The sequence below is a fragment of the Natator depressus genome, chromosome 6 (genome assembly GCF_965152275.1).
Source record: "Natator depressus isolate rNatDep1 chromosome 6, rNatDep2.hap1, whole genome shotgun sequence".
Lineage (NCBI taxonomy): Eukaryota > Metazoa > Chordata > Testudines > Cheloniidae > Natator > Natator depressus.
The window spans coordinates 8,074,535-8,097,955 of record NC_134239.1 but is presented as its reverse complement, the minus strand read 5'-3'; the positions used below and the strand labels follow the sequence as shown (position 1 = coordinate 8,097,955).

General features: G+C 45.0%; 1 long non-coding RNA gene across 2 annotated transcripts in view; it reads right to left on the bottom strand.

Annotated features, from left to right (window-relative positions):
* The window catches only part of LOC141988607 (uncharacterized), a 28,591-nt gene extending 10,934 nt beyond the window's left edge, over positions 1-17,657 (bottom strand). The window contains exons 1-2 of one of the 2 annotated variants that reach the window (XR_012639778.1): positions 17,624-17,657; positions 17,124-17,412 (exon numbers count right to left, since the gene is read on the bottom strand). This is a non-coding gene — a long non-coding RNA (uncharacterized LOC141988607). The other variant, XR_012639777.1, reaches the window with a different exon arrangement.
* Positions 17,658-23,421: the final 5,764 nt, after the last annotated feature.

The following is a 23,421-nucleotide window of genomic DNA, read 5'->3' as shown; positions in this document are numbered from 1 at the left end:
ATTCTTTTACGTAGAGACTGTCCAGTTTGACCAATGGACATGGCAGAGGGGCATTGCTGGCACATGATGGCATATATCACATTGGTAGATGTGCAGGTGAACGAGCCTCTGATAGTGTGGCTGATGTTATTAGGCCCTGTGATGGTGTCCCCTGAATAGATATGTAGGCACAGTTGGCAACGGGCTTTGTTGCAAGGATAGGTTTCTGGGTTAGTGGTTCTGTTGTGTGGTATGTGGTTGCTGGTGAGTATTCGCTTCAGGTTGGGGGGCTGTCTGTAGGCTAGAACTGGCCTGTCTCCCAAGATTTGTGAGAGTGTTGGGTCATCCTTCAGGACAGGTTGTAGATCCTTGACAATGCGTTGGAGGGGTTTTAGTTGGGGGCTGAAGGTGACGGCTAGTGGCGTTCTGTTATTTTCTTTGTTAGGCCTGTCCTGTAGTAGGTTACTTCTGGGAACTCTTCTGGCTCTATCAATCTGTTTCTTCACTTCCACAGGTGGGTATTGTAGTTGTAAGAATGGTTGATAGAGATCTTGTAGGTGTTTGTTTCTGTCTGAGGGGTTGGAGCAAATGCGGTTGTATCGCAGAGCTTGACTGTAGACAATGGATCGTGTGGTGTGGTCAGGGTGAAAGCTGGAGGCATGTAGGTAGGAATAGCGGTCAGTAGGTTTCCGGTATAGGGTGGTGTTTATGTGACCATTGTTTATTAGCACTGTAGTGTCCAGGAAGTGGATCTCTTCTGTGGACTGGTCCAGGCTGAGGTTGATGGTGGGATGGAAATTGTTGAAATCATGGTGGAATTCTTCAAGGGCTTCTTTTCCATGGGTCCGGATGATGAAGATGTCATCAATATAGCGCAAGTAGAGTAGGGGCGTTAGGGGACGAGAGCTGAGGAAGCGTTGTTCTAAGTCAGCCATAAAAATGTTGGCATACTGTGGGGCCATGCGGGTACCCATAGCCGTGCCGCTGATTTGAAGGTATACATTGTCCCCAAATGTAAAATAGTTATGGGTAAGGACAAAGTCACAAAGTTCAGCCACCAGGTTAGCCGTGACATTATTGGGGATACTTGTGGCACCTTAGAGACTAACCAGTTTATTTGAGCATGAGCTTTCGTGAGCTACAGCTCACTTCATCGGATGCATAGCTACATAGGATACATCCGATGAAGTGAGCTGTAGCTCACGAAAGCTCATGCTCAAATAAACTGGTTAGTCTCTAAGGTGCCACAAGTACTCCTTTTCTTTTTTCTTTTTACGAATACAGACTAACACGGCTGTTACTCTGAAACCTATTATTGGGGATAGTGTTCTTGACGGCTTGTACTCCATCTTTGTGTGGAATGTTGGTGTAGAGGGCTTCTACATCCATAGTGGCCAGGATGGTGTTTTCAGGAAGATCACCGATGGATTGTAGTTTCCTCAGGAAGTCAGTGGTGTCTCGAAGGTAGCTGGGAGAGCTGGTAGAGTAGGGCCTGAGGAGGGAGTCTACATAGCCAGACAATCCTGCTGGCAGGGTGCCAATGCCTGAGATGATGGGGCGTCCAGGATTTCCAGGTTTATGGATCTTGGGTAGTAGATAGAATATCCCAGGTTGGGGTTCCAGGGGTGTGTCTGTGCGGATTTGATCTTGTGCTTTTTCAGGGAGTTTCTTGAGCAAATGCTGTAGTTTCTTTTGGTAACTCTCAGTGGGATCAGAGGGTAATGGCTTGTAGAAAGTAGTGTTGGAGAGCTGCCGAGCAGCCTCTTGTTCATATTCTGACCTATTCATGATGACAACAGCACCTCCTTTGTCAGCCTTTTTGATTATGATGTCAGAGTTGTTTCTGAGGCTGTGGATGGCATTGTGTTCTGCACGGCTGAGGTTGTGGGGCAAGTGATGCTGCTTTTCCACAATTTCAGCCCATGCACATCGGCGGAAGCACTCTATGTCGAAGTCCAGTCTGCTGTCTCAACCTTCAGGAGGAGTCCACCTAGAATCCTTCTTTTTGTAGTGTTGGTAGGGAGGTCTCTGTAAATTAGTATGTTGTTCAGAGGCGTGTTGGAAATATTCCTTGAGTCGGAGACGTCGAAAATAGGATTCTAGGTCACCACAGAACTGTATCATGTTCGTGGGGCTGGAGGGGCAGAAGGAGAGGCCCTGAGCTCCCAATGCAATGATGTGGCAGAAAGCACTACTGAAATCTTTGGAAGTATAAACAAGTGACTGGTGAGTAGGAGCAAGGAGGCCCTTTTATGTCTGTAGATGGCATTGGTGAGACTAGTACTGGAATGGTCGTGTCCAGTTCTGGTATTCACATTTTTAATAATGGGAGAAAGTGCAGAAAAGAGTCACAGCTGGAGAAAATGTCTTACAATGAGAGAATTAAAGAGCTCAATCTGTTTCTTTTATCAAAAAAAAGACTGAGAGGTGACTTGATTACAGTGTATGCATATCTTAATGAGGAGGAAATACCAAGGCCTAGAATGCACTTTAACCTAGCAGGAAAAGGCGTAACAGGAACCAATGGCTGGAAGTTCAATGCAGACAAAGTCAAGTTAGAAACAAGGCACAATTTTTTAACAGTGAGAGTGATAAACCATTGGAAAAAATTATTAAGGGAAGTCGTAGATTCTCCATCTCTTTATGTCTTCACATTTAGACTGGATGCCTTTCTGAAAGACCCTTTAGCCACACACAAATGATTGGGCTCAGTACAGGGTTAAATGAATGAGATTCTCTGGCCTGCGTTACACCGGAGGTCAGACTAGATGATCAGATGGGCCCTTCTGGTCTTAAACTCTATGAATCTGTGCAGGAAATGGAGCTTTCTCAGAGGCCTGTCCCAGATTGTGGAACAAATGCCCACAGGAATTAAGAACCAACAAAACCCTCAACACCTTCTACTCAAAGTGAAAGGTGTACTTCTTCTACCTTGCTTTTGCTAATATAAACACAGATCTCAGGATACAGGATTATATATTTTAGCAAAAAAGAAAAAAGGAGAAATAAAAATAAAACCCCACCAATTTCTCCTTAGGGAGAGGAAGAGAAAAAGAAACACATGACACTTTCTAGTCATATTGCTGAATGCTCTCCTGGAAGACACTCAAATATTATCATAGTGAAGGTGGTATACAAGCTTGAATAGAGTAGAATTAAAGGCTGCCTTTTAAAATTAACAGATGCAGATCAGTATAACTAAGAACACACTTTTCATGCTTCACAGGAGTTTAGGAGGGAGCCAGATAGTGGAATAGACAAAAAAATAACTGGGTTATAGCATAGGAAATGGAGGGTGTCTAATGCAACACCAGGGGGACTGGGAACTTATCGCTGGACAAAGAGTATATTAAATTGCAGCAGTGTGGCCACATCTCATCTGACCCTCCTGGTTTTAGCCCTATCCCCTCATATGTACCCACAGCTCTGCTGTATTGTTACACACCCCGCTGGGCTGTAGGCAGGTTTCAAGGATTCCCCTACAGCTCCACCCGCTAGCAGCCTCCCTGCCTCCCTTCTGGCTCCTAGTAACCAGGGATGGGCAGCTGTCCCTCAGCTCTCTCAGCCACACCCAGCACCCAACAACCAAGTACACACTCCAGCTGCCTTAGTAGCCACCCTCCGACACACCCACTATGCATCCACCTTGTTGTCTCAACATCCACCCCATCGCACCCAAATCCAGGTCCCCACTCACATTGTTGTTCCAGGACCCTCTCCATGCACCCAGCACCACCCCAAGTCTGCCATCCACCGAGTTGCCCAAGGCAACCAACAATAACATTTCCAGCTGCCCCAGGGACCTTTCCCTGAAGTTGTTTTTGCCATCCACCTTGGAGAAGAATCCTTGGGCATGTGTCATGGGGTCCTGGGGCCTTCTTGCTACCTGCTTCCAGAAATGTGACGGGATAGGGCCTTCCCACTTACACTTGCTTCCAGTGCTTTGGATGAATTGGTGCCTCCCTCTCCAACCTCTGCTACCACTCAGGAAGCCAATGGTTCTCTTAGCTATCTAAAATGTCACACGTAAAGCTGCACACAACTTGGCAGCCACAGCTATGCAGTTGGACAATAAGAACTTGATTTGAACCAGAGTTTGCACTGACTGGGGAATTGAAATCTGAGAGAAATCCAGTAGCAATTCAGTGTGTTTGGGTTCCAGGTATCCCAGAGGGCTCCTTAGAGTAGAGTTCTTCACCTGACTCCTGTGGATGACTCATTGTTCCTATTTAAATCAATGTTCCAAACATTATGTATTCTGTTACCAAGAATTCAGACATGTATTGTTTCTTCAAAATGGAATGAGTGGGAAAGTAAGACGTAAGATTCAGAAATAAAATAATTACAACATTGCATATTGACTGCCAGAGAGACAGTGCAAAAAAGGCGCTATGGGTCCTTAGCCAAGGGAAAATCTTGCGCTTTCCCAAGGGGAAAAATCTATGGGTGGTACTCCTGGAGAGATAAAAACTCCCTGAGGCCCCTTCACAGAATTTACTCTGAATTCTTTCACCAGAAGATGAGGTTTGCTCCATCCTGGACAAAGCAGAGAGTCTGTCTCCTAAACTGCATTGACCACCTGAGATTTATGGATATCCTGGGGGATCCAACAGAGACCCAGAGATATCTGCATATAGTCTTTGTGCCTGTACACTGGGTACAGGATCTCCTGCCCTTACAGGTCCCAGACAATATGAAACAGTGGAGCAGTGCTGTCAGACAGTCTCACAAAGACAACTGCCCCTGGAATCTCACTTTCAAGGGAAGTCCCTGCTGTGAGGGGTAAAGGCTGAGGCTGTTTCCTCAGATTTACATAGGGGACTGAGGGGGGGAAATAAGCATTCTGCAGCCTTGCCCCGGGCTTCCCAACTCCATCTCCTGTGTGGATCCTCTGTAGGGCCCTGGATGGGAGCAGGGACAAGGCTGCTTTGGCACCTGTACCTTTTCTACACGGGAATGGGGTTGAATGCAGAGGGTCTCTTCCATGAGCAATCCACCGCTTTGCTGTCTCTGTGCAAATTTCGGCTATCAGTGATGTAATTTCATAGATTCATAGATACTAAGGTCAGAAGGGACCATTATGATCATCTAGTCTGACCTCCTGCACAACGCAGGCCACAGAATCTCACCCACCCACTCCTGCGAAAAACCTCTCACCTATGTCTGAGCTATTGAAGTGCTCAAATCGTGGTTTAAAGACTTCAAGGAGCAGAGAATCCTCCAGCAAGTGACCCATGCCCCATGCTACAGAGGAAGGCGAAAAACCTCCAGGGCCTCTTCCAATCTGCCCTGGAGGAAAATTCCTTCCCGACCCCAAATATGGCGATCAGCTAAATCCTGAGCATATGGGCAAGATTCACCAGCCAGATACTACAGAAAATTCTTTCCTGGGTAACTCAAATCCCACCCCATCTAATAGCCCATCACAGGCTATTGGGCCTATTTACCATGAATATTTAATTACCAAAACCATGTTATCCCATCATACCATCTCCTCCATAAACTTATAGAGTTTAATCTTAAAGCCAGATAGATCTTTTGCCCCCACTGCTTCCCTTGGAAGGCTATTCCAAAACTTCACTCCTCTGATGGTTAGAAACCTTCGTCTAATTTCAAGTCTAAACTTCCTGGTGGCCAGTTTATATCCATTTGTTCTTGTGTCCACATTGGTACTGAGCTTAAATAATTCCTCTCCCTCTCCGGTATTTATCCCTCTGATATATTTATAGAGAGCAATCATATCTCCCCTCAACCTTCTTTTACTTAGGCTAAACAAGCCAAGCTCCTTGAGTCTCCTTTCATAAGACAAGTTTTCCATTCCTCGGATCATCCTAGTAGCCCTTCTCTGTACCTGTTCCAGTTTGAATTCATCCTTCTTAAACATGGGAGACCAGAACTGCACACAGTATTCCAGGTGAGGTCTCACCAGTGCCTTGTATAACGGTACTAAAACCTCCTTATCCCTACTGGAAATACCTCTCCTGATGCATCCCAAGACCGCATTAGCTTTTTTCACGGCCACATCACATTGGCGGCTCATAGTCATCCTATGATCAACCAATACTCCAAGGTCCTTTTCCTCCTCCGTTACTTCTAATTGATGTGTCCCTAGCTTATAACTAAAATTCTTGTTATTAATCCCTAAATGCATGACCTTACACTTCTCACTATTAAATTTCATCCTATTCCTATTACTCCAGTTTACAGGGTCATCCAGATCCTCCTGTAGGGTATCCCTGTCCTTCTCTAAATTAGCAATACCTCCCAGCTTTGTATCATCCGCAAACTTTATTAGCACACTCCCACTTTTTGTGCCCAGGTCAGTAATAAAAAGATTAAATAAGATTGGTCCCCAAACTGATCCTTGAGGAACTCCACTGGTAACCTCCCTCCAGCCTGACAGTTCACCTTTCAGTAGGACCCGTTGTAGTCTCCCCTTCAACCAATTCCTTATCCACCTTTCAATTTTCCTATTGATGCCCATCTTATCCAATTTAACTAAAAATTCCCCATGTCGCACGGTATCAAACGCCTTACTAAAATCTAAGTAAATTAGATCCACTGCCTTTCCTTTGTCTAAAAAATCTGTTACTTTCTCAAAGAAGGAGATCAGGTTGGTTTGGCATGATCTACCTTTTGTAAAACCATGTTGTATTTTGTCCCATTTACCACTGACTTCAATGTCCTTAACTACCTTCTCCTTCAAAATTTTTTCCAAGACCTTGCATACTACAGATGTCAAACTAACAGGCCTATAATTACTCGGATCACTTTTTTTCCCTTTCTTAAAAATAGGAACTATGTTAGCAATTCTCCAATCATACGGTACAACCCCTGAGTTTACAGATTCATTAAAAATTCTTGCTAATGGGCTTGCAATTGCTTGTGCCAATTCTTTTAATATTCTTGGATGAAGATTATCTGGGCCCCCCGATTTAGTCCCATTAAGCTGTTTGAGTTTCGCTTCTACCTCAAATATGGTAATGCCTACCTCCATATCCTCATTCCCATTTGTCATGCTACCATTATCCCTAAGATCCTCTTTAGTCTTATTAAAGACTGAGGCAAAGTATTTGTTTAGATATTGGGCCATGCCTAGATTATCCTTGACCTCCACTCCATCCTCAGTTTTTAGCGGTCCCACTTCTTCTTTCTTTGTTTTCTTCCTATTTATATGACTATAGAACCTTTTACTATTGGTTTTAATTCCCTTTGCAAGGTCCAACTCTACTTGACTTTTAGCCTGTCTCACTTTATCCCTCCATGTTCTGACCTCAATAAGGTAGCTTTCCTTGCTGATCCCTCCCTTCTTCCACTCCCTATATGCTTTCTGCTTTTTCTTAATTACCTCTCTAAGATGCTTGCTCATTCAGCTTGGTCTACAACTCCTGCCTATGAATTTTTTCCCCTTTCTTGGGATGCAGGCTTCCGATAGCTTCTGCAGCTTTGATTTAAAATAATCCCAGGCCTCCTCTACCTTTAGATCCATAAAGTCTTCAGTCCAATCCACTTCCCTAACTAATTTTCTTAATTTTTGAAAGTCAGCCCTTTTAAAATCAAAAACCCTAGCTGCAGATTTATTTTTATTAATCCTTCCGTTCAGTTTGAACTGAATTAGCTCATGATCACTTGAGCCAAGATTATCCCCTACAACCATTTCTTCTATGAGGTCCTCATTACTCACCAAGACCAAATCTAAAACGGCATCCCCTCTAGTCGGTTCAGCAACTACTTGCTGAAGGAATCCACCAGCTATCGCATCTAGGAAAATCTGAGCAATCTGAAAATCTGAAATCTGAAAATTATTACTAACACTCGTCCTCCAGTCTATATCTGGGAAGTTAAAGTCTCCCATGATCACACAGTTTCCATTAGTATTTACTTGATTAAAAACATTAAAAAGGGCTCTATCCATATCCAAATTAGATCCCGGCGGTCTACAGCACACCCCAAGCACTATCCCAGGGGAGGCTCTAATAGTTTTCTTCCCCAATTTAATTTTTGCCCAGACGGACTCAGTCATATCCATTTCATCGCTTCTTATTTCTTTACATTCTATCTCATCATCGATATACAGTGCTACTCCACCACCTTTACCTTTATTTCGGTCTTTCCTAAACAGCACATACCCTTCAATACCTGTAGCCCAGTCATGACTACTATTCCACCAGGTTTCTGTTATACCTACAATATCTGGTTTCACTTCCTGCACCAGTAACTCTAGTTCCTCCATTTTGTTACCTAGGCTCCTCGCATTAGTGTACAAACATCTTAATTTTTGCTGTTTGGCCTCACTCACATTCTGTACCCTATTAGGCACGGTTATTTTACTACCAGTATAACCTATTAGACTTGTATCTACACTGCCCTTCCTCCTACCTACGGCTGTATCCACTCTTTCTTCATTTTCTTTCCACTCAATGCTAAATTCTGGCGTGGAGATTACCTGGACATCTCCCAACCATCTCCCCCAAATTCCTAGTTTAAAGCTCTCTTAATCAGTTGTGCCAGCCTCCATCCTAGAAGTCTATTTCCTTCCCTACTCAGATGAAGTCCATCCCGAGAAAACTGTCCTCTGTCCATGAATGCCTCCCAATGGCCATACATCCCAAAGCCCTCCTTATAGCACCACTGCCTGAGCCATCTGTTGATAGTCATAATCTTGTCACACCTTTGTTGCCCTTCTCTAGGAACAGGCAGAATCCCACTAAAGATCACCTGAGCCTCAATTTCCTTAAGCGTCCTCCCCAGCCTAGCATAGTCTCCCTTAATACTTTCCAGCGAGAATCTAGCCGTATCATTTGTTCCCACATGAAGGATAATTAGGGGATTCTTTCCCGCACCCTTTAGAATCCTTTTCAACCTCAGGTCTACATCCCGTATCTTAGCACCTGGAAGACAGCACACCCTCCTATTTTCTGGATCAGCTCTGGTTACAGGCCTATCTATTCTTCTCAGTAAAGAGTCCCCAATCACATAGACCTGCCTTTTCCTAGTGACGGTGCTATTCTCCAGTCTATCCCCTGTTCCCTCTGGCTGCAAGTTCTTTCCATTCCCATTCTCCCTTGTAATCCTTTTTAACCCATCCTGTATCCTCCTGGGGCTCATATTTGGTGTAATCTCCATTAACTCTTCCCCCTTTTCCTATAGGACTAGCCGCTCTTCTCTTCTTCCTTGCCCTTCCACCTTCAGTCACTACCTGCTGAGCCCCTTCTTCATTTTCCAACTCTGAAAACCTATTCCTAAGCTCTCTTTCTCCTTCACTAGCCCGTCTTTTCCTCTGCCTAGTTCTTTTAGTCACATGCTTCCACTGACCACTTTCCTCACCCAACAGTCTCCCCTCAGAATTCTTCAGTCCTCCTTCTATCTGCAAGTCTGAGCTTTTCCCTTCAGCTGCCTCATGTCTTTGCTCCATAATCTGCTCAAACCTCTTCCTAAACTCTACCAGACTTTCCACCTGCATCTCCAATCCTCGGATCTTTTCCTCCATCAGCTCTATCAGATGGCATTTGATGCAGACAAAACTCTTACCAGGTAGCCCCTCGAGGATCATATACATACTGCTGCTTCCACATCCAGTCATCTTCATTGTGTCTTCCACTACATGGGTCACTCCCTCTGCTGCCTCTGTATCTGTCATAGCCTTCCCACCTAAATCCTGTTAATCTGGGAAACACAAACCACCCCAAAACACCACCCCCCACAGCAAAACCAAACCCCACACAAGTATCACAATACGAACTCCCCTTTCAAACTCCCACTGAAACGCCCCTGTTTACAGCTCTGTTTGCTGGCTCCTGTGCCGCTGCAGCTGCTTCCCCTGTGACTGTCCTCCTGCTGTCAGCCTCATTCACGGGTGGGGGAGGGCCCCCACTCATGTGATAGGGCCCATATTCAGGTGGATGAGTCCAAAATCAGGGGCACAGCGTGCTTATGTATGGGGACAGGGCTGCTATCGGGGGACAGCCTCCCTCCCTTTCAGGGAGGAAAAGGTCTCATATAAAGGTCTCATATAACAGAGCGTTTTGCCTTCTGTCCCACAAGGCCAGTCACAGTTTTTTCTCTGTTGCATTTCTGATCAGATGTCTTTTAGGATTTCTGATCATTTGAGGGGATATTTTCCTGCACTCCCTCATATTTAGGACACTGGAGTAGAAAGAGTCTCCTGTCTCAGTCTCTCTCCTCTGTCGTGCTGGAAGCGCAGTCATTCCTCTCTGGACTTGGATTGCTTTATGCCTCCTAATTCTCTCCTCTAGTTTGTGGTCACTGATTCTGTAACCGGAGACAATCTGCCCTCGTCCTGCCCAGGTCACTGTAGTGAAGCTGCTAGGGTGACCGGTCTCTGCAGGGTTCTGCAGCAGTCCCGCTCGTTGCTATTTTTTTATTTCTTTTCCCAGTGACTGATGTGTTGGAGTTTTAGTTGCTGGTCTAGCATTCTGAGCACATCTTGGTTTGGATCACTCGTTTCTGGCTGTGGATTTAATAGAATTGGCTCAGCTCTGCTCCGCAGCTGCTGGTGCTGAAGTCCCCATGCACTGACCTGCAGCCGGAGGGTTTCTATGAGGGTTTTACAGTAGTCAATATAATCCGTTCTTAGCTTTGGGGCCCAGATCTCACTCCCATGTAGCAGAATGGGTTGGATGTTGCTCTCAGACAGTTTTAGCAGCAGTTTCACTGGGGAGCGGTATCTATTTAATTATTTATGTATGGCGTAGATACCCTGCAGCACTCTTCCTTGCAGTGTTTTGATAGATGATCTAAAACTTCCTGATGTGTTTATTATCAGGCCCTGTACATATAATACAGGGTATGTTCAATCTCCATGTCTCTCTAATATGATTTCTAAACTAATAGACTTGAAGGCCAGAAGGGACCATCATGATCATCTAGTCTGACCTCCAGCACTTTGCAAGGCACAGAACCTCACCCACCTCTCTGTTTTGTTTGTTTTCAGGCTTTACCTGGAAAATCATGATTTTTATTTTTACTGTGTTGACCTGGAACACAGCAGTCTGTTTCATATGTATTCACCCAGACCTCGATCCAGTCAGGTCACTCCCATTCCACACAGCCCATCCCCAGGTCACTTATGCTATTTAAAGTCCCAGCTTGCTCAGAGATTCACTTTTAAATGTGCCTTACATTGCTCACTCAATATTCAAATAGTGATGATTCTCATTAGGGGACGTGATGGCTTTTCTTCTGCAAACTTTTAGTGATATGAACGCTATGCTGTACTGCACAGAATGCACACAGCCTTCCTCTAGTTAGCTTGCTTTCACTCCTAACTTTGTCTAATGGAGTAGAGCAGGGGCAGCAGATAGGACTCTTAAGGAATAGAGTCTAGTGGTTAGAGCAGTCCTGGGTTCTATTTTTAGCTCTGGGAGGGAAAACCTAGTAATTAGAGCAGGACTAGGAGTCAAGGCTCCTGGTTCTGTCCCTGACTGGGAAAGGAGTAAGTCTAGTGGTTAAAACACCATGGCTGGGAGTTAGGCCTGCTGGGTCCTACTCCAAGCTTTGAAAGGGAAGTGGAACCTAGTGATTTAGAACAGTGGTGGAGAATGGGAGTCGGGACTCCTGGGTTCTATTTCTGACTCTGGGAGGGGACTGGGGTCTAATGGTTAGCAAATGGGTAACTAGGAATCCAGATTCGTGGGTCCTATTCCTGGCTCTGCCACTGACTTGTTTGACTGTGGGCACCACCTGAACTATTATGTCACTTTTATTTCATTCTCCCCAAGACTATTTCTGGGAATCAGAGTTGCTGGCTGAGATCAGTGAAAGATCCTGGCACCCATTAAGTGTGAAGCCTTTTGGGAGATTGTCATGCAATAACATGATTCCAGCAGTTGGGGCTTTAAGAAATACATTAAAATCACAGGACTGTTTACATTAAGGAAATTTGCAAAGGTTTTGCTACACTACTGGAAATTCCCCTTCCCCTCCACAATATAAATATTCTGAACTGGTGCAATTTACTTTGATAAATTACCTAGCCACATCAGCATAAACTCCACTACTTCAAATTATCTAGTTACATTGGCGTAGCTATGCTAGTGCAAATTTCCTAGTGTAGACAGGCTTGAAGAGAAGCTGTTATAACTGTTATAAACGAGGAAAGGGCCTGTCCCTGTCCTGACTACTTCACTCTCTCTCATTGGTATTTACTGAGAGCAGTGGGTGTGGAGGCTGCTTTACAGATTTGTGTCAACACTCGGACACCATGGTAATGAGTGCAGTATAGTAACACAGGGAGAGAGAAGCAGAGGGCCCTGTTCCAAGGAGTCCTGCTCTACATCAATCCCACAACTCAGTGGAGAAGATGGCAGACTGTGGGGATCTAGGTGAATGTTGGGGGCAGAGGGAGGGGGAATCCAGAGGCCCAGAGGAGAAGGAGTGAAGGGAGCTGCTCCTGGGAAGGGTTATTTTCCCTTTCAATGACAGCTCCTCCCAGAGATTAGCACTTCAGGCCACTTCCTCAGGGAGGAGATTTTAGAAGTTTGAAGACAAGGAGTGGGGGACTGTTCGTCTCAATATGGTGGTTGCCCTCAAAGTAGGGGAAGGTCTTTGTGGTGCACCGTCGGCTGTAACTGGTGGAGTATCGGTGGAATTTAACGGTGCTGTGCCCAGGGCTGGCACCCTGTTCTTGGGCTGCTGGGGATCAGTTCAGTCTCCAATGCTGGTCAAAGCGGAGGTCTGAGGGCTGCACACAAGCTACTATGACCACTCCAGCTGTCAGGAACAGCCAACATGAGGAACTCCCTGACCACGCTCACTTCCTTCCATCACCCTCCTGCTCAGGGCACGGAACAGAGATAGAACGTGGACCTAGTTTCAGTGGGGCCGCACTTGCCAGCAATGCCCTCTTACGTGTGCAGTGCAGCCACATTGTGCCGGCAGAGCAAGTGGACAGTGGTCACAATGCAACCATGACGTACACAGCCCCACATAGGTTTCTGTCTGTGAGGGGGCATGAGATCAGCAGGTAGGAAGGGGGCCAATGAGTCCCACAGGGATTGATGTCTCATCCAATCTTATTTAATACTTGCATTAATGGTGTAGAGGAGAATGGCATAAACACAGAGCCCACCTTTCTCTGCACACATTGAGACCAGGTCCTCTGAGGTGGCTGGCAGGACACTCAGTCACTTACATTCCAACTAGCCCTGCTCTCTTTGCCCGAGGGGACTGGGTTGTCTTTACAGTTACAGAGTTGCTGGATTTCTGGACAGACTCCATCATTATCAGATGAGAGCTGCACTCTACACACAAGTTACTATACGCAGATAAACAATGAAGCAATCTCATATCCTAGCAATTATCAGGCTCACCCAGATCCCCACCTTTCACTCTGCCTCCCCGCACTGCACTCTTACTGGCCTTCCACTTTCAGTTCCTTTGTTTTCTGGCCATTTCTGGGAAATGGAGTATCTGGCTCTTTTTGATAAATGCTCCCTTCTTATTCAGAGTCGGGATGCTCTGTGTCATCCCCTCAGGTGCTGGATAACGTGCTCAGATCTCCTGTTCTGCCTCCGCTAACACCCACAAGTAAACATGAGGAAGGACCATTTTCTCATTGCATTACCCTCCCCTTCTCTTTACTCGAAAATATGTATGTGTGCGCATGTGTCATCAGTGTGTACATGTGTCCGTAGGACTGATTCTCCTTCCTTTCTCACCCCTAAGACCTCCTTCTACCACAGCCAGAACTGGGAGATTGGCCTATTACCTCCTCCCAGGAGACAAGCTATCCATTTTCATTTAGCCCATTGAGAAGCTGTAGCGCCTTCCTGCTTTGGAGTGACGGCTGCTGAAGCAGATTCCAGTCGCACAGCAGGAGTAGATCTCTACTGCAGTTCAGTGGGTTCCTGGCTGCCCCTGTGGGCTCACTATGTGGCCTGAGGTTGTATCAGGCAGCCAGCAATATCTGATCTATCCATGCTCCTCTGTGAACAGCCCAGATGGTTTCCCATTTCTGGGATATTCATGCATCTTTGGTGCCCTCTAGCACACCAGTGTCCACATTCTCCCTCATGGAACCAAACATTTGGTCCTGAGGATCGATAAGGAGCAGCAGCTCCAATCCCAGCTCACTTCTTTCATGATTGCCAGGTAGCAAGTCTTGGAACAACTAGTTCCCTGAGTGCCTACTTTGTGGCCTCCCTTTCACCAGGTAGATCTTTAACTGTTGGTCAGTTGGTTTAGCTCTTACTTATTACAACCAATGTAGTTATACTTTAGGATTCGTTCGGTAGCTGAGTCCCACCCTCAGCTGGGATTCCTGCCCCTGCTTCATCCAGGCTTCCCCAGCTATGCTCCAGGTCCAACCAGTCTGTGTCCCGTCCAAATGAGGATCCTCCTCCAAACACTCTGGCCAGCCCACCCCAACCACGCTTCCTCCAGCACAGGGATGAAGTGTATCTTTATTCAGTTTCTGGATTTCAGATGTTTAAATTTCTGTTATATTCATTCAACCAGATCCCAGATCACATGGATGGCCAGGGAGAGGGGCTCTGACACAGCAAGAGGAGCAGGATGCCCCAGATTCCAGAACACATAGCAGGCAGGAAGAAGGGCTCAGATCCCTGCAGAGGGGTAGGGCGTCCCTGGATACAAGAACACGTGTGGAAGGGGACAAGTCAGGGCTAACAGGCCCCTCCCACCTTAAATCCCCAACTTCCTCTGATACCTCTCACATTCTCTGACCCCGCCCTTCTCACCTCCCTTTCCCCCAATCCTTATCCCATTCCCCCATACCTAACCCCTGACCCATCTTCCTTCTCTTCCATTTCCATGTGTCCCCCTCCTAACCATATCCCCATCCCTCACTGCAGGCCCAAACCCTGTCCCCCTATTCCCACCTACTCTTGCACCCCTAATCACCCCTCACCTCCCTGGGAGCATTAGTTTGTGTAGTTTATTTTCTGTTCAAAAATAGTTTCAGCTTGTTTTGTTGATTCTGCTGTACTCGGATTACATTTCCCTACAGTAAAAATCCCCTTTTATTTCAGATTTCTTCATTGGGTTGGATTTGAACTCACAGAGACTGGGGCAGGTTGAAGCTTAGAATTAATGACTGTGATATTCCCTAACAGGTACTGAGGTGCTGTAAGGCAGAGGTAGTTTTCTAGATAGTTAACCTAGCTTGTCATTTAGCGCAAGAGGCTTCTGACGAGCTAGGCTAGAGTGGCAAAATCTTTTTCAAATAATTTTTTAATTTGATTTTCCCCCAAGGGCTGGTGGTTGCCATCCCCTCTCTTGGGGTAACTGTCGAGTGTTGAATTTCTTGATGCAACGACCTGAGCCCTGGTTTGAGCTCTATCTGTGAGCAGAAAAAGGTTGCCAAAAGCTCTCACGTTTAAGAAATTCTTTTCGGAGGAGCGACTATACCTCAGGAAGCCCTTGGTCAAATGTCTCCAAATCTGGATTACTAACAGAACCCCACATCCCTATGAAGCAAGGCAATCTGAGTAACCCTGTAAATTTTAGGGCACTTAGAAAAGTGAGCTTTCAATGGAAACATTGTCCTAACCTTAACTATAGCAGGGCTGTCACTCTGCTATAAAACCTTGAGAAATCACCATCTCTGAAGACTCAGGGCCATCTGAATTCCTGGGTGTATTCCTTACATAAAAAGACTATGAAAAGAAAACAAGATCCTTGGGACTGTCCTGATTTTCCTGTTTTCCCAGACAGATTTCATCCTGGCTTTTCTTCAGGAGGAGGATGGTGCCTTCACACCCAGGGTCACACACCACAGGCATATAGATGGAACACCCATGAAAAGCAGAGACAGGGCAAATAAGAATAGTTCTCAGTAAACTGCGGGGGAGCTGGCCAGGTGAAATGGGAGATGATGTTACATACTCTCGGGTAAAAATGATACTTGGACAAGTTATATTCTCAGATGATTTTATTCTAAGAACCGCAAATTTGCACCATTACCTCTATCTCAGACATGCGTTTCTGAGCAATGGAAATATTAAAATCAGCTTCTTACTGAAGTGCATGTATCTGAGGAACTCCTTCACCAAATACTCCCATTCTTGAACCTCTAACTCTGTCCCTGGCACAAATGAGAATCTTCAAGCCAATCAGTGTGTGCCTGTGGATTTAAGAGCACTTTGAAAGATCAGCTTTTACACCAGAAGCTTTGTTTTCTGGCAAAAAATCCAAAAGCAGAGCTTCCAGGTGAAGCAGGCAGAGAACTTAATGAGCCCAACACATGTTCTCAGAAAGCTTCTGCGGAAAGTACTCAAGAGTCTCAGTTTACAGGTGTGGCTCCAGAGCAATGGCACAGCAGATCACCTTGATCCACATGTGAGCTCAGGTGACAGACACTTTGGCTTGCAACAGAGCCCCAGGTGTGTGCCAAAACATATTAGAAGAACGGGAAAATGCTGATATATGATGGTTGTGCCTCAGGATCCCATTGTTGAAAAGACCCTAATTTTGGACTAACCCTACCGCAAGACCTGATGAGACACAGCAAATTTCAAGGCAATCTAAGTACGCACATGGATTATAGAGCACGTAAGAAATGTCAGCTGTTAAACAGTAAACTAGTTTCAACCTTAAGTACAGTGGAGCTACCATGCCACTATAAGCCCCTTTGATTAGCTGCCTGAAGGTACTGATTTATTTATGTCAAGTTAAAAATGTGACAATTGGAAACTCAACATTAAATTCATGAAACAAAATCAATCAGTGGTATCTCCCTCCGCAGATGCCAGCAAAACTCAACCACCAATAAAACTCCCAAAGATATTACAAGGCCCATACCCAACCCAGCCCTCGCTACAACCGTCTATCTGCAAAAGCTCTAGGAAATAGTTATGTCTCGGCCACCCTGCCCTGGATCCCACATATTGCTGCAAAATGCCAGGCAAAATGCCCTTACTCAGATGAACTCTATATACAGCACTAGGGATGCATACATCTGCGCAGGCCCTGGAATCCTCACCCCATTCTCCTTCCATAGCGGAAGAGCACCACCTCCCTTATGTCCAAGAGGTGGAGGCAGCATTTGAATCTACTAAGTAGGAATCGAGTTGGGAACAAATCCCCCTGTTCAGTGTTGCAGCAATTACATTCTTAACGTGGAAAAATGATTTTTTAAAATCGGACACACTGACACCACTTACCCTGTCCTGAGTATTGTATGTGCTGTTGGAAATCAGGAAACAGGCTTTGTAAACTCTCCAGAAATTGCTTACAGGTCAGTTCCCCCTTCCGCTGGATCACATCCAACAATATTCTTCTTTTGTCCTCTGCATCCTTTCCTTCGTTGATTCGATGGTAGTCCTGCTGTGTGATCACCAACTGGCCACCTTACCAGCATTGTTTTGAAGTAATTTGACCAGGTTATTTTGTTCCCTGCATATCATCTCCAAGGCCTTTTCATCAGTGGCCGCTGTTACCGAGTCCCATGGTCTGGAACAATAATTCACTATTAAATATATATATTATTTTTTCCCTAAGGATCAAGAAATAAACATTTGAAGCCGCTAAAGCTAGACTACATTTAATGTCTGGGGAACTGATTCTTTCAGTAAGATATAATCAAGAAGTCAAACAGTTGTAGAGAGACAATGGCCAGTTGCAGCTGTTTTCTCTCCTAGCTAGATTGATGTGCTCCACTCACCAGAATGAGTTAAATTGTGACCATTTCAGGTCACAGCAGCTCAGGCAAGGTTCCCTTTAAGGGGCTGTGCATGAATTTCAGAAATGTAACATTTTTTTCCTTTCAAAGTAACTTTCTAGGGGGGAGTTGAAAGGGCAGTTACAGGAAAAGGGAAGCTGAGCTCAGCAGAGATTTCCACATACTCCTGGATTCGCTCACAAGAGTAAAAATATTGTGCTCACTGAAATGAGCTGAAACCTATCACGAACCATTTGTTGGCTGGGCTGCCTGACATACAATGTGTATGATAATCAAGGTGGGCCATTTCCAGCACAAATGGGGGGAGAAAACCTGGATTTGTGCTGGAAATGGCCCACCTTGATTATCATACACATTGTAAGGAGAGTGATCACTTTACCTAAGCTATTACCAGCAGGAGAGTGGGCTGGGGGGAGAGAAAACCTTTTGTAGTGATAAACACCCATTTTTTCATGATTTGTGTGTATAAAAACAAACATCTTCTGTATTTTCCACAGTATGCATCCGATGAAGTGAGCTGTAGCTCACGAAAGCTTATGCTCAACTAAATTGGTTAGTTTCTAAGGTGCCACAAGTCCTCCTTTTCTTTTTTCATTATCTATGGATCCCAAATCAGAATTCAATATATATATATATATTTTATACTAACACACTTTATATATTGTTTAATGGAAAACACCTGTGTACTAATTAAGTGTCATGTGTTAACCTGAATCCATGGGCGGAGACATTATGTAACCTTTGACCATTGGCTACTGTGCTTATCTTGTCTTGCTGCTAAACCTATCCAGGGGTTTGGGACTACCTACCCCGTCATTTCCCTCCGCCCATGGAAAATTCATATAATCCATCGTAATCAATTGTTTGGCAGTGTCTCTGAGCCTAATAAGCCTAATAAGCGAGGTAACACTCAGTGCTGTATGTAATAAACCCACGTGTTTGATTCTACACGGTGTCCATATTTGTTCCTTCAGCTGGGGGCTCGTCCGGGATACAAGCTTGTGAACTGATTGAGGAACTGAGACTGAAATCCAAAAGGAGGTGAGTATGTTTAATTTACCACCTCATTAGGCCAGGGATAGAAGTCTCTCATCCCTTTTCAGACACATCTTGTTCCCACTTTTTTTTTTTTAAATTTAAGTGCAAAGGAACCTAGACATGTGTAGTATAAGCAGAGGGGTTAATAAGGGTACCAGTTGGGAGGGGAGACATGTGCAAGAGGGTTATGTACTGCTTAAACTAAGGGGTGTGTTATGGAGGACTTGGATAAACCACCAGCAAGCGATTGGCCGTGAGTTAAGCCCAGAACTGGTTGGGTATGCGAGCGGTAAGCAGTGCAAACTGGTGGTCCCATTTCCTCATTGCATGTAACATTGCAAGCCCTAGGGGAGCGCCCCCCCAGGCATGTGACGTACATGCCTTCAAATAGCACAAGTCTCCAATAAGGCTGGCAATTGTGTGGAGATTTAGACCACAGTATTCAAAGAGGGGGAGACGTACATCCCCATCAAAGCTGTCAGTGTAAAAATTTAGACCACAGTATTCAAAAGGGGGGGAAACGTAAATCCCCATTAAGGCTAACATTTGTGGAGATTAAAACCACAAATATAAGGGGAAAGACATACATTCCCAACAAGGTCAGCAGCCAGGGTGAGTAAAGCCCATGGCATCAAAAGGAAAGGTGATAATCAGCCCTCGAGAATATTTGGAGTATAAACATGTCAAAACCCGACAAACAGAACAGCATACGGATTTTAGCCCTTCAATCCTCTTATCTGAAGTGAGGAAGATACTGGTAATATGTTGTAAACAAGAAATTTGCTTAGGCAAATATTGTAACTTGCTAAGATTAAATTTTAGTCACTAGAAAATGTGTTGTGTTTTGTTTTGTTTGTAACTAGATCTCTCTTTTTTCCTCTTAGTATTACTTAAATCTAAGTTCTTCACTAATAAACCTATTCTGGTTTTCTTATGAAACCATCTCAGTCCTGTATATCAAAATGAAGAGTGAGTCCTCATCTAAATTAACTGGCTAGTGTGTTTTCTGTCTCTTTGGAGGCAGCAAACTAAATTTCCATGAGTGTCCAATCAGAGGAACTGGACGCTGCAGAGAGACGTCTCTGGGGAATTTGAGAACTAGAGTACACTGTAGGTTACCTGCAAGGAAAAGTTTAGGCTAGCAGAGTCTCAAGGAGTTTGCTGGTGAGGGCAGACAGACTGGTGTGGCAGGGAGCTGACACACAGTTTAAGCTTCAGCAAAACTCTCCTTTGCTGATGCAGAGAGGTAAGACAATGACTTATGACAATGACTTTAAGGTGCCACAGGCCTCCTTGTTGTTTTTGCTGAAACAGACTAACACGGCTCCCCCTCTGAAACAATGACTGGTTCTGAGGGACTTCAGGAGAGTGTCACAGTGGCCTAGTTGGTGGCAGAATTTACACACAGCTTGCTGGTTGACTGAAGTTCGAGCTTCAAGCGCTGGTAAATTAGATTTCTGAGTGATTCAGAGTTAGAGGACTGGGAACAGACAGAAAAGATTACAGTGTGTTGTGTTCTATTTGATTATTTCAGGTGAGGAAACAGACCCCCAAAAAGTATAAAATGAGCCATGGATGGAATGACAAAGTTTGAACTGGGCAGACTGAAGGCTGATCAGAAAGATAAAGAATGGGAGACTAAGAAACACCAAAAATGGGAAGCTGACCAGACAGCCAAAGAGAGGGAGGCCAAAAAGGTTTATCAGATGTGATTTTATGAAAAAAATGGGCAGAAGGGCTGAGAATTATGACCAATTATTTGACCTCTTTGCACAGGAACATTTCCTGAGTATATGACCTGAAGAGATCAGAGAAACCATTTGCGATAAATCTTTGGGTTCTGTACAGGAAGCAGCAGATCTGGCTGAGCCTTATGTACAATCCTGAGCACCCAGTGAGCACAAGGCACAAAGAAAAGAGAGACCCCATTTTATTGCTGGGAAAAGAGAAGGCGGTTGGGAGCCCAGGCACGCACCACCTCAGAACTGACTCCTGAAAATCACACTCACAAACCCCCTTCACAGGAGGACGGTTGAAGGAGGTGTTTCACTGAAAACCTGAGGGACAATTGTCCTAAAAGGGAATCTAGGTCCACACCCCATCCAGCCCAGGTTAATGCAGCTGTCATAAACACAGGACCCCCAGATGTGCCTGAGGGACTCCTGATGAATTTTGTAAAGTCAGACCAACTAGAGTTTATTCAAGTTGCCAAAGTGAATGGCAAAGAATGCCTGGGATGGTGAGACACAGGCACCCAGGTTTCTCTGGTCAGAGTGGGCATGCTCTGGGAAATTGACATGTTACCTGGGGAAAATCTAGAACTCCTGGCCTGGGGAAAATTTAAAACCTCTGTGAACTTTGGCTAACGTGCACGTGGAGTGTGTCAGAGGGTGGTAGAGAGGTAAGAGCAGCTACACTACGGCCAGCCACAAGGAAGCACCCCTGGGGTGAGTCCTCCATTTACATGTATATAACAATGGGTACAACAGCCCAGCAATGACCCTGCGGTGCCAGCTAAGGAGACACTTTCCCCCAAGGCCCTGTTGTCAGAGACGTTACCTCTGGTTGCTTCTGTCAGCGGAGTCGCTCTGTCGGCATCTCCCAAAGGTTCCTCAGTCACAGGCCTCGGCGACGCTGCGATACCACCTGGTGCTGGCGCCGTGTGATAAATCAGAACAAAACGCTCAGTGAGACGCTGCAGGGCTCATAGAAACCGCTGTCTGCACGGCCTAAAGCAGAGGATGAAAAATCTTAGGGGTCTGACGAGTCAGCATGTTCCAGTTCAGTTTGATATTAAATACCCGCTGCTCTACTGACTAGGGGGAAAGGGTGAGGGGTCCTGGGCGGCTGAAAAGCGGACGATCAGTGTGCTGGCGTTGGACATTCTCCATGTGTTCAGATGTTGGACCAGACTCCCCTGTTGTAGACACCTGCCCATTGCACTGTCTACTGTTCATTTCAGTGAGAGTGCAATTTAGCCCATTTTGTGTTATCAAAATGCTCCCTTCTTGAGCTCTCTATGTAGCCCTGATTGTAGCCTAATTGTGCATGTCCAATGTTCCCTCTTTGCTCTGAGTGGCAGAGGAGAGCTCTTAGTCTGGCGTGCCCCCATAAGGTGGGGGGACCCTGACTGACAGTAGGTCAAGGCGCACACTAGACCAATATAAGATTAACACGGCACACACACACACAAAGTTGAACAAACTACTACTCCACAACACACAAAACACCACCTCCAGGAGAAACCATGGCCCCAGAACCCGCCCCCACATCTCCCGCCCCCACATGATGGAAATCCACAATTTAAGTCACCCAAACAACCGTCTCTCTGCCTCATGGCAACACTAGTCTTCCGTCTTCCCCTCTATGTTCCTTTAGTACCAACGCTGCAAGCAGCAGTGTTTCAAACTCTCGCAAAGTTTCGGAGTGATGTTATTCAGTTTTCATTTTTTAAAAAAAGGAAATTTCTAACCTTCGTGGTCTCAGAGTAAAGTTCCAAAACAGGATGCCTAAAAGCTCAAAACGAGAAAGTAAATAAATAGAAACCAAAATGCCTAACAGTTTAAATCTCATAATTTTTTAGACAACCTCATGATTTTTGTTGGGGGGCAGGGTCCGACTCATGATCTGTCAACACTTGGGGTTAGCAATATGGAAACAGTGTTAAGTTTGAATTCAAGATTTTTTTCCAAGGTATTAAGTCTACAGCCCTTAGGAGACAACACTGCTTTGCAGTTTGCAAATTGTAATTTCAAAAAATGAACTACAGACTACCAGTTCTGGTTTGAAACATATGTGTCTTTGATAATAAGTGTGACTATGTCCCCACACTAGCCCTGGCTCAATGCCCAGGAGATCTGTTTATATACAGCAGCTGGAAGAAAGCTAATGTTGCATGAATATTTTAAAAAGGAAAACAGGATGACCCAGGTAATTATAGGACTTTCGGTCCGACATTTATCCTGGGCAAGATCATGGAATGGGTGAGACAGGACTCAACTAATAATGAATACAAGGAAGGTAATATAGTAAATGCCAATCAACACGGATTTAGGGAAAATAGATCCCATGATGTGGGTGAGGTAATACCTTTTATTGGACCAATAAATATTGGACTACCTTATCTCTCTATTATCCTGGGACCAACATAGTTACAACAACACTGCATACATAGAATTCAGATGGTACAAATTAAATGGATTAAAAGCTGGCTGACAGGTCACTACATGTAATTGTAAATGGAGAATTATCATTGAATGCATGTGATTCTAGTGGTGTCCCAGAAAAGGATCAGTTTTTGGCTCTATGCTACTTAATATATGTATTAATGAACGGTAAGAAACATATAACCGTCACTGATAGAGTTTGCAGATGACGCAAAAATTCAGGGGAATAGAACGTAATGAAAAGGACAGGTCACTGAAACTGAGTGACCTGGATTGCTTGGGAAATGGGGTGAAAACAAACAACTCATGTTAGAATTTGGTTATATGTAAATGTATTCATGTAGAGACAAAGAATGTAGGCCATACTTCCAGGATGGGGGGGACTCTATCCTAGGAACCAGTGACTCTGAAAAAGATTTGGGACCCTGGTGGATAATCAGCTGAACATGTGCTCCCAGGTCACTCTGTGGTCAAAAAGGCTAAGGAGATCCTGGGATGCATAAACAGCAGGAATCTCAAGTAGGAGAAGAGGGGTTATTTTACTTCAATATTTGGGACTGGGTAATGTGATACAGG